General features: G+C 47.3%; 1 long non-coding RNA gene across 2 annotated transcripts; it reads right to left on the bottom strand.

Moving 5' to 3' along the window:
* Positions 1 to 1,427: 1,427 nt before the first annotated feature.
* LOC148128614 (uncharacterized) lies at positions 1,428 to 8,322 on the bottom strand. 2 transcript variants are annotated; one of them, XR_015746229.1, is made up of 3 exons: positions 7,797 to 8,322; positions 2,864 to 2,990; positions 1,428 to 1,856 (listed from the first exon to the last, which is right to left on the bottom strand). It is a non-coding gene; the product is annotated as an uncharacterized LOC148128614 (long non-coding RNA). The 2 variants fall into 2 exon arrangements; XR_015746228.1 differs by lacking the exon at positions 1,428 to 1,856 and adding an exon at positions 1,965 to 2,006.
* Between the last annotated feature and the right edge of the window lie 1,054 nt (positions 8,323 to 9,376).

Here is a 9,376-nt window from a genome sequence, read left to right as displayed (position 1 = left end):
AGGGGAGGTCAGCCTGGGGCCCTGCTGCCAATTTCCCCCTGGGGCAGCTAGGGGCTTCTTCCTCCTCCTGCTCTGGGAAGTGGGCGCCCCCTGGAGGGGGCTCCCTCTGGCCTTGCTGGGCAGGTGGGGGATCTGCCCCATGGGGCCCCAGGGCAGGTGGGGAGTGAATGTGGTGAGGGTCCCCAGGTTGCATCTCTTGCCAGGACCCGAGTCTGGTGTGCCAGCTTTGCACCTGGCAGGTGGGGGCTGCTGTTCCCCAGGTGTGAAGCCCACCAGCTCCTGGTCCCGGCCAGAAGGAAGGGCTGAGGCTGGAGGAGAGTCTCTTGGCCCTTTCAGAAGTCAGAAAACGGCCTTCTGGGTGACAGGAGACGCCAAAATCAGGAGGTCAGGCTGAACCCCTGGAGCTCTGCCCCCAAATGTCCAGCTCATTTCCCTCAGAACCCGAAGGGACCAGGCCGTATCTTTCCCAGGGAGGCGGAGGAGGAAGATGGACGGATGGAGGAAAAGAGGCAGGAGGGGAATCGGGTGGAAGGAGGAGGAGGAGGAAGAGGAGGCCGGGAGAAACTTCTCTGCAGCTCTGCCAGGACTTATCAGGGAATCCTCCTCTTCCCTCCCTCCTGTGACAGTTTCACTCTTTCCTGGCAGAGGGTCCTCGACCTACAGCTGTTCCATTTAGTGACCATTCAATGCCACAGTGGCACTGAGAAAGATGACTTGGCTTGGTGGGATGGCCAATGGCTCTCATGGAGATTGTCAAACAACATAGTTGGAGCTTGGCTCCCACACAAGCCATCTTACCACTTTTCCTATTCATTCTATCATAGATACACTTTTAGCTGCTGTCAGTACGACTAAGGTATCAAATTCATTGGCAGTGGCTGAACAACAAATTCCTCTGAATGATTTTCAGAGTTCCTTCAGCAAGATTTATTGAGATGGAGAGAGTTACAAGGATAACAATCGTTCAAGCATTTCCCATTGAAAAATGTAGACATGATTTTTGATTCCTGCACACTATCTAAGTTGAAATAATTAGTGTCTACTTTGAAATGAAACGAAATTTTACAATTCTTTAAATGTCACAGTGTTATGTCTTATGTTTTTACATTTGTTCTGGCTGTAAGCTGCTCCTTTGTGTTCAGGTCTGGCCTCAGAAGTATAATGTAGCATTTGGGGATGAAGATGCAGCCCAGCAGACCAGCACTGGAGGCCAGGATGGAGAAGACCTGCACAGCCACCATGTATTTCCCTTTGGTGCTCAGGTAGGTGGGCACAAAAGTCACCCAGACACTGCAGAAGACCACCATGCTGAAGGTGATCAGCTTGGCTTCGTTGAAGACCCCAGGCAGATTCCTGGCCAGGAAAGCCACCGTGAAGCAGACGGCAGCCAGGAAGCCCATGTAGCTGAGGGTGACGTGGGAACATGACAACGGCCCCTTGGTTGCATTGCAGGATGATCTCTCCAGGCTGGGAGTGGAGGTCAGAGTCAGGGAAGGGGGAGAAACTCCCAGCCAGATGGAGGAAATGAGAATTTGGACAGCAGAACAAGAAAGGATGATGGAGTTGGCCAAGCTCTTTCCCCAACCATCTCTTCACTTGGTTTCCTGGTTTTGTGGCCAGGAAAGCCAACACCACTGTGATGGTTTTGGCCAAGAGAGAAGAAACGGCAACTGAGAAGGCGATGCTGAAGACCATTTGTTGGAGAAGGCAGGTGGCTTTCCTTGGTTGACCAATGAAAAGAGAAGAAGACAAGAAGCAAAGCAGGAGGGAGACCAGGAGGATGTGGGAGAGGTCTCGGTTGTTGGCTTTGACAAGGGGAGTTTCTCGGTATTTAATGAAGATGATTAAAACAAGGCCTGTGGTTAGGAACAAGAATAGGGCAAAAGAAACCAGGATGATGCCCAGAAGTTCTTCATAAGACAGGAAGGTTATCACTTTGAGGGATACATTGGACTCTTTTTTATTTGGGAATTTATCATCCGGACATTTGGTGCATTTTTCTGTGTCTGAGGAAAAAAAACCAACCCCATATTTCTTTGTCCTTTGCATTTCAAGATATATTGTACATTCTTTGGGAACAAGTGATTATTAGGAGCATTTTCCGGGATGGATTTCTCAATATTTCCAGAGACAAAAAATAAGTGTTATCACTTTTTAAAAAATATAGCTACAGTATATTTTTGATAGGCTGTGAAATTGAGGGAAGCTTTGGACTTGAAAGATTTCCTTTGTAATGTTCAGAATATTGATAGGAACCTCCATTACTAAAGGAAAATAATGAATCAATTAATCTTTCTAGAGAAACTTACGTGCAAGATGGCAATTCTTGTCATACTTGCCTCAGAGGTGGCTGGCAGATCAAGTGACTGTTGCAAATAATTTGGAATGGCCATTGGAGCAGTGGTGATACGGGTGCAGATAGATACAGGCATAACTATCCATGCCACCACATTGTGTATCTCGTACCTCAGCAACACCTTTTCAGTGTCCTCAAAGGTAACACATGTAGACTGCATTGCAATCCTCCTTTCAGGAGGTGGACCTAAAACAATTCCTCGTGTTTCAAGGAACTCAGGTGTTCTTAGAGAAGTAAATGAGGAAGGAAGGACAAATCCAAGCTAAAAAGAAGAAATATTTTCTCTGGCAGTAGGAAAGCTTGTCCAATCTGCCACAGCCACCTCTCTCTATCCAGCCCTTCCTTCACAGTCTTTTTGCTCTTCTGTTGAGATAAGAAATGGGGCATTTTGGAAATAAAGAAGAAACCAATTAAGCTTAAAAGTGTGTTTTAATTCACACTTTCATGACAATGCTCTGGATGGATCCAGTTCCAACAGGCCTCCCATTTTCCTCTGGTGTCACCCACCTTTCTGAATGGAGAAGGTCCCATCCGGACAAGGAACGCAGTCGTAACAGCAAACTGGCTCTCCTTCTCGAGCCCTCTTGACAAATCCAGGATGACAACTTTCCACACATTCAGATTGAGGAAAGGACTGAGCAGAAAAAAAACAGGATTGCCAAAGGAAATGTGTTAGGACTCTCCGTCCATGGAAAATGGAGGTAAAAATGGATATTAGGCACGATATTAGATATTAGCCTCTGGTCTTCACTTAAGTAAAGACAAAATCTCTCACTATTTACAAATGGTTGGATATATAACTTCTGGAAGATTCTTCCATTAGTTCCTCTCTTTTGCTGTTGGCACCTCACATTTCAAAAAAAAAAAAAAAAAAGGACTTTATTAAATAGAAAAGTCTGGAGAGATGGAACCAGGGGTCAGATTCTACTGGTTCTGTCCAGTTCTATCGAACCAGTTGTTATGATTCTGCGCAGTTCGGAGAACCGGCAAATTGCACCCCTAACTGGCCTCGCCCCTCTCTGCCTGCCCCTCCCCTCCACTCCCAGTCAGTCCCTATCGTGCATACGCGGCATCGCCTGCAGCCTGCTTTTGCCCACTCGCCAGTCTTGCCATTGCTGCATGCCTTCCGCTGTGCCCCTGCCTGATCTCCCTGGGTGAGTGAGGCTCTGCAAGCTCTTGGGCCCAGTCACCTACCTGCCACCTACCTGCCACTTTACCCCCCCAACCCACTTGCCTTTTGCTGCCACCACCCGCCGCCCTCACCCCCAGCAGGGAAGGCCCAGTATCTGCAGTGATGCAGACTGGTGGGGACCCGAGCTACATTTCGCTGTACTGGAAGACATGTGGAGAGGCTCGTGTTCTCCTACTGCTGGGAGAGCAAGAGAGTCTTTCCCGGCACAGCTCCAGGTGGCAGAGATAAACTGGATTCAAGCAAAAGTTGCAAACTTTTCACTGTGCCGGGAAAGACTCTCTTGCTTTCCCAGCAGCAGGAGAACATGAGCCTCTCCACATGTCCTCCGGTACAGTGAAATTCAGCTGGGATTCACCGCAGGTGCTGGGCCTTACCTACTGGGGGTTAGGGGTCCAGGTGGCAGCAGCAAAAGTCAAGTGGGGTGGGGGATAAAGGTGACCGGCAGCCCGGTCGTACCCATGTCGGCAACAGGTGTCGTCATTTCGAAGTTGAGGGAGAATTTGGAGAAAGAGATGGAGAGTCCTGCAGTGGCCAGCACAGGAGCGCCGTTGAGAAGCGGGGACGTGGCCTTCTGGTGGTCCAACCTGATGTTCAGGCTGGAGGCGAGCCACAGGAAGTCAGAGCAGTGAGGGAAAGGGGAACTGCCAGGGGGAGCTACCCTCTCCGTGCTGAATTGAGACCATTTGGGGTAGTCCTAGGAATTGGGTGAGTCGAGGCGCAGCTCCTTGCCTTCTTAGCTCAGGGAATCGCCTTTTTCTGCAGGAGGAGGACTGCGGATGGGGGCAGTCTACCTGAGTGACTCCTCCGCCGTCTTCACCAGATTATTTGGACACTTACAAGCAAGCACAGCTAAAGGCACTGCTGTCACATGTCAGCCCAGACCTCACGCTGTGGCTCCGTAAAGCCAACACCAAAGAAGTGGGCGATCAGGTGAACCTGTGGTGCAATGCTCACTCGGATCTCGGCCACTCCAGGTCATCCGACCTCAAAGCCCTTTAGGAGATGCCGTTCCCAGGTTTCTACTCGCCTGTGCTTGGTCGCCTCCTCTTCACCTTGCTGAAGCGGCTGGCCCTGCCCCTCCCTCGCCTGGCCTAAGAAGGTGAGGGTGACAGCGGGGGATAGTGAAGCGGCCGGGTCCCTATCTTCCTGATTCTCTCTCCCACTCGGTATGTGTGTGTCTCCCTGAAAGCCGTGGCATGGCCAAGCCAGCAAGCTCTCCTTGGTGCTCTTTGCTACTTCCTTCATTTCTTCTTTTTGGAATGCAGACTGGTTGAACAATGATCGCCAGGCCGTGGTGGAAGCATCCCTTCGGGCGACCCTCCTCCTCCTCCTCCTCCTCCTCCTCCTCCTCCTCCTCCTCCTCCTCCTCCTCCTCCTCCTCCTCCTCCTCCTCCTCCTCCTCCTCCTCCTCCTCCTCCTCCTCCTCCTCTCATAACCGGCCATTGTGGCAGGGCTGGGAGGGTGCATGCGCACCGGGAGATGCTCCTCAAGCAAATGCCAAAGCACAGCAAAACCAAGTACGGGGCGGGTGGATGCTCACTTGAGGAGCGAGCATCTCCCCACACAACTGCACCCTCCTGATCCATCCACAGCTTCCGGGTGCAAGAGGAGGAGGAAGAGGAGGAGGAGGAGGAGGGTCGCCCGAATGGACGCTTCCACCGCAGTCTGCAAACGTTGTTTAGCCAGTCTGGATTCGAAAAAGAAGAAATGAAGGAAGTAGCGAAGAGCGCCAAGGAGAGCTTGCTGGTTTGGCCATGCCGCGGCTTTCAGAGACACACACACACACACATTCAAAGATATACACACACAGAGAGAGAGAGTGGGTGGGAGAGAGGGGAAGATAGGGACTCGGCCACTTCGCTATCCCCCACCGTCACCCTTACCTTCTCGCACTGCTCCATTTTGTGAACCACCTATGGTTTAGTATCTCCTTCAAACTGGTGAGAATCCCACAAGGGCTGGAGAATGTGTCACGAAGAGTTTTAGGTTTGTTTGCTCCTTGTGCCCAAAATAGCTGTTAGGAATAACATAGGTTGCCTAACGTAGTTTGGGTAAAATAATATATATAAACTATGATAGTGAGTTTTAAGTGTGTGTCACTTTAACTGCAAAGCATGTAATTTTGGGTGTGGCTGTGAAACTGCCATAAGAGGGAGCAAGAGAACCTTGCTAGCTTACTGTTTGCTCGCTTACTTGGATTGATGGATTGATGGTTTTGCTAACTGCATGTTTTCCCTGCTACTGATTTATTCAACTGCAAAGGAAGAAAAAGAGAAGGTTTGATTTCTTCATATCTCTACTGCGAAGAGATCTATTACTGGACTGATATTTGTAAGTTTACTGACTTTTTTTTCAACACTGGACTTTGCTAATGAATAATTCACGAACGGACTGAACTAGTGAATGATATATGGACTGTTTGACTATGCAAAAAACTCTTACTGGAATAAACTATTTAACTAGCACAGTGTATCTGTTTTTCTGAGTGCAAGCTACAAAAACATTTATCTCACATATTTGCCTGCCTGCCTGACTGCCGTTGCACGTTCTGCTAGGGTGTATCCCTAACAATAGCAAAGAAAAAAAGGGAATTCTGTTGACCAGGGGCTGAATTCAGATGAATTTGAATCATGATTGGGTGGAGGTCCTTTTGGCCCCATTGGAAGAGAAGCTTCGTCCTGCTTGGGGAAAAGTGTCCCCTGAAAGGGCCAGTTCATAGTTGGGGACGTTCTTAAAGAGACCCGACCTGGTCAGACTTATCCATGCCTCTCTTTTACACACACACAAACACACACACACAAACACACACACAAAGTGGGGGGGAGGGGAAGATAGGGAAAGAGGCAGAGAGAGAGAGAGTGGCAGAGTGATACAGAGAGGGGAGAAAGAGACAAAAGAGGGAATGAGAGAGGAAAAGAGAGACAAGAAAGAAAACAGAAAGAGAAAGAAAGAAAAAGAAAGGAAGCAAAGGGAAGGAAAGGGATAGACAAAGAAAGGGAGAGATGGAAGGATGGGACAAAGAAAGAAAAAGAAAGAAAGAGATGGAGGGAGGAGAAAGTGAATGAGATATATGGATGGATAGATAAATATATGGAAGGAGGGAGGGAGAGAGAGAAAAAAAGGAGAGGAAGGAAGGACACAAACCCTGGCTTCAGAAGACTCTTTGAAGCAGCACAGCAATCTAGGGCTGGGCTGCAAGGGATCTCGGAGGTCATCTAGTCCAACCCCTGCTCCAGCAGGAGATCCTTACAGAATCAAAGAATAGCAGGATCAGAAGGCTGTGTGCGCGTGTGTGTTTGTGTGTTTGTGTTTATGGTTGTCAAAACTCCAAAACCAGGTCAAGGAGATCTGGGGAGATCAGTCATAAATTAGAACACTTGCTAAGCAACTGGCCATTAAGCGAGGACCACTTGTATTTGGTTTGCCAGTCACATGGCCCCCTGGCCATGCCCATTTGGTCACGTGACCATCAAGCCACACCCACAAATTAAGCCACGCCCACAGAACCAGTTGTTACAAAATTTGAATCCCACCACTGGATGGAACTGAGAAAAGATTTCAGCATTAAATGATAACCAGCCGGTTCCTTCTCATGACCCCATTAACACGCATTTCTCCCCTCTTCTCACACCCTTAATTTTAAGGTGTGATATCAGAACAATCTTGATAATTTCAGGTGAACTGAAAGCCTTGGAGCTGCTTCCTAGGAGCAGAAGGCCCATTGCTCCATCCCAGGGAGGGTGAAAGGGAGGCATGGAGAGCTCTGGCCAGGTCCGGCCTCCTTAAGAGCCTCCCAGATTATGGAGCTGCCCCTTCAGGGGACACTTTTCCCCCAGCAGGACGAGAGGAAGCTTCTTTCCTCCAATGGGGCCAAAAGGACCTCCGTCCACTCACGATTCAATCCCATCCGATACGGTCCAAGCCTGGATTCAGGCCCCGGTCAGCAGAATTGCCGCCTTCGTTGCTATTCTGGGCACAAGGAGCAAGCAACCAGAAGCTACTAGGGACACATTCCCCAGCCCTTGTGGGATTCTCACCCATTTGATGAAGACCCTTAATTGTACGTGGTCCACAAAATGGAACAATACCGATGCCTCCCAAGCAGCCTAAGGGAAAAAAAATCCGGTTTCTACTGCCCAGATTCAATTCTCGGTGAAGGTCAACCACCTTTGGGAAATAGCATCAGCCCTCTTGAAATGGGACCTCAGGCTTTGGAAAACGGAGAGAAGACACCAAACTTTCTCCTACCTTGTTGAGCAACTTTAGCCATGAAAGAGTATCTTTGTCGATATAAAGTCTCTGTCTTACAAAATACGCCACAGTCTCTCTCCTGGGATCATCCCTGGGAAGAACCAAGAAGCCCGAAATGGCCAGATCTGCTGCTATCTCTCCATTTGGGTCCATGTAGAGTTCAAAGTCCGAGATATTTATAAACTCATTCTTTTCCAGGAAAGGATGGAACTAGAATGGGAACATGCAGCAATTTTAAAAGCAGAAAACTTTGTTTCTTATCCCAGACGCTTTTTCACATTTGAATCTTTCTTCTGTAGTTGTCTAATTTACAGACATGCTTCATTAGGAAAATGGGTGTTACCACTATCTTACAAGTGAAGGAAAAAGTTCACAAAAATTTGTCGATCATATTTTGACAATATAGATTTTGACAAAATATAGTTGAACAACAGAAAAAAGGAGATTTATGAACTCCCTGAAAGCAACAGGTTGGTTATCAGAAACACGGATTTGTCAAGAAGAAAATTGTCAGGGTAATCCTCTCCCAGGAGGCCCAGACAGGAAACCTGAGCTAGGCCCACTTCGCTGGAATGCTGCACTGACAGGATTTGGGGAGCCAGAAAGTACAAATCTCCCACCGACCCTTTTTCTATGCAGCTGTAGGTGTCCTCCTCTTATCTGGTTCTTCCCCAGGCAGAATCTCTCCTCCACCCCCCAAAAGTCATTCCCTCCTATCACTGCCCTTTCTAAATGGGTTGTAGGAAAGGTGGAGATATAACTTATGTGCTCTATGCAAGTCATCCTCACATATTATTTCATTTACTAAATATATTATGCTGATATAACTCGATCTCAAGAAAGAGTAACAAACAATTTTGTGATGTGATCAGAAACCCAGTTAAGGTAAGAAAGCGAGAATAAAGCTAAAGCTTTTGCAAGATGCTAGAATTAGAGGAGGTTTTGGTCTGCCCAATTGGGAATTGTACTATCAAGCTGCAAGTTTGATGTGGGTTAAGGAATGCATAACATTAAGAAAGACTAGATTGTTGACATTAGAAGGTCATGACTTGCTGTTGGGTTGGCATGCTTTTTTATGGTATAAGGGAACTAAAACACAGGGTTATTTTAGAAGACATTATATACGGGAGTCTTTGTGGTTAAACTGGGAGAAGATAAAAAGACAATGTTATTTGAAAATTCCAGTCTGGTTATCGACTATTGAAGCATTTTCCTATCCTATAATATATAGGAAGGAACAAACAGTTAGATATGGGGAAATTTTGAATGAAAAGGGTGAACTCAAATCTATGCAAAAATTAGAGGAACAAGGTATAAAGATGAATTGGTTTTCATATGCGCAAATACATTCAAGGTATGATGAAGATTCTAAAACAGAGGGATTCTATGATAAACAGACTGATCTAGGTAAGATTTTGATGGGTACTGATGAGAAGGTGATTAAAAAATTATATGGTTATTTACTGGGAATTAAATTAGAAGAAGAACAAGTTAAAGAAACTATGATTGTTTGGGGGAAGAATTTTGGATATGGGATTGATTTAGAGAAATGGCAAAAATTGTGGTCTCAAAATTAT

This window comes from Notechis scutatus, unplaced genomic scaffold, assembly GCF_049901735.1.
Source record: "Notechis scutatus isolate UNSWTSFEM ecotype Mainland unplaced genomic scaffold, rNotScu1.2 NSCUCTG98, whole genome shotgun sequence".
Taxonomy (NCBI): domain Eukaryota; kingdom Metazoa; phylum Chordata; class Lepidosauria; order Squamata; family Elapidae; genus Notechis; species Notechis scutatus.
This window is presented reverse-complemented; position numbering and strand designations above follow the sequence as displayed.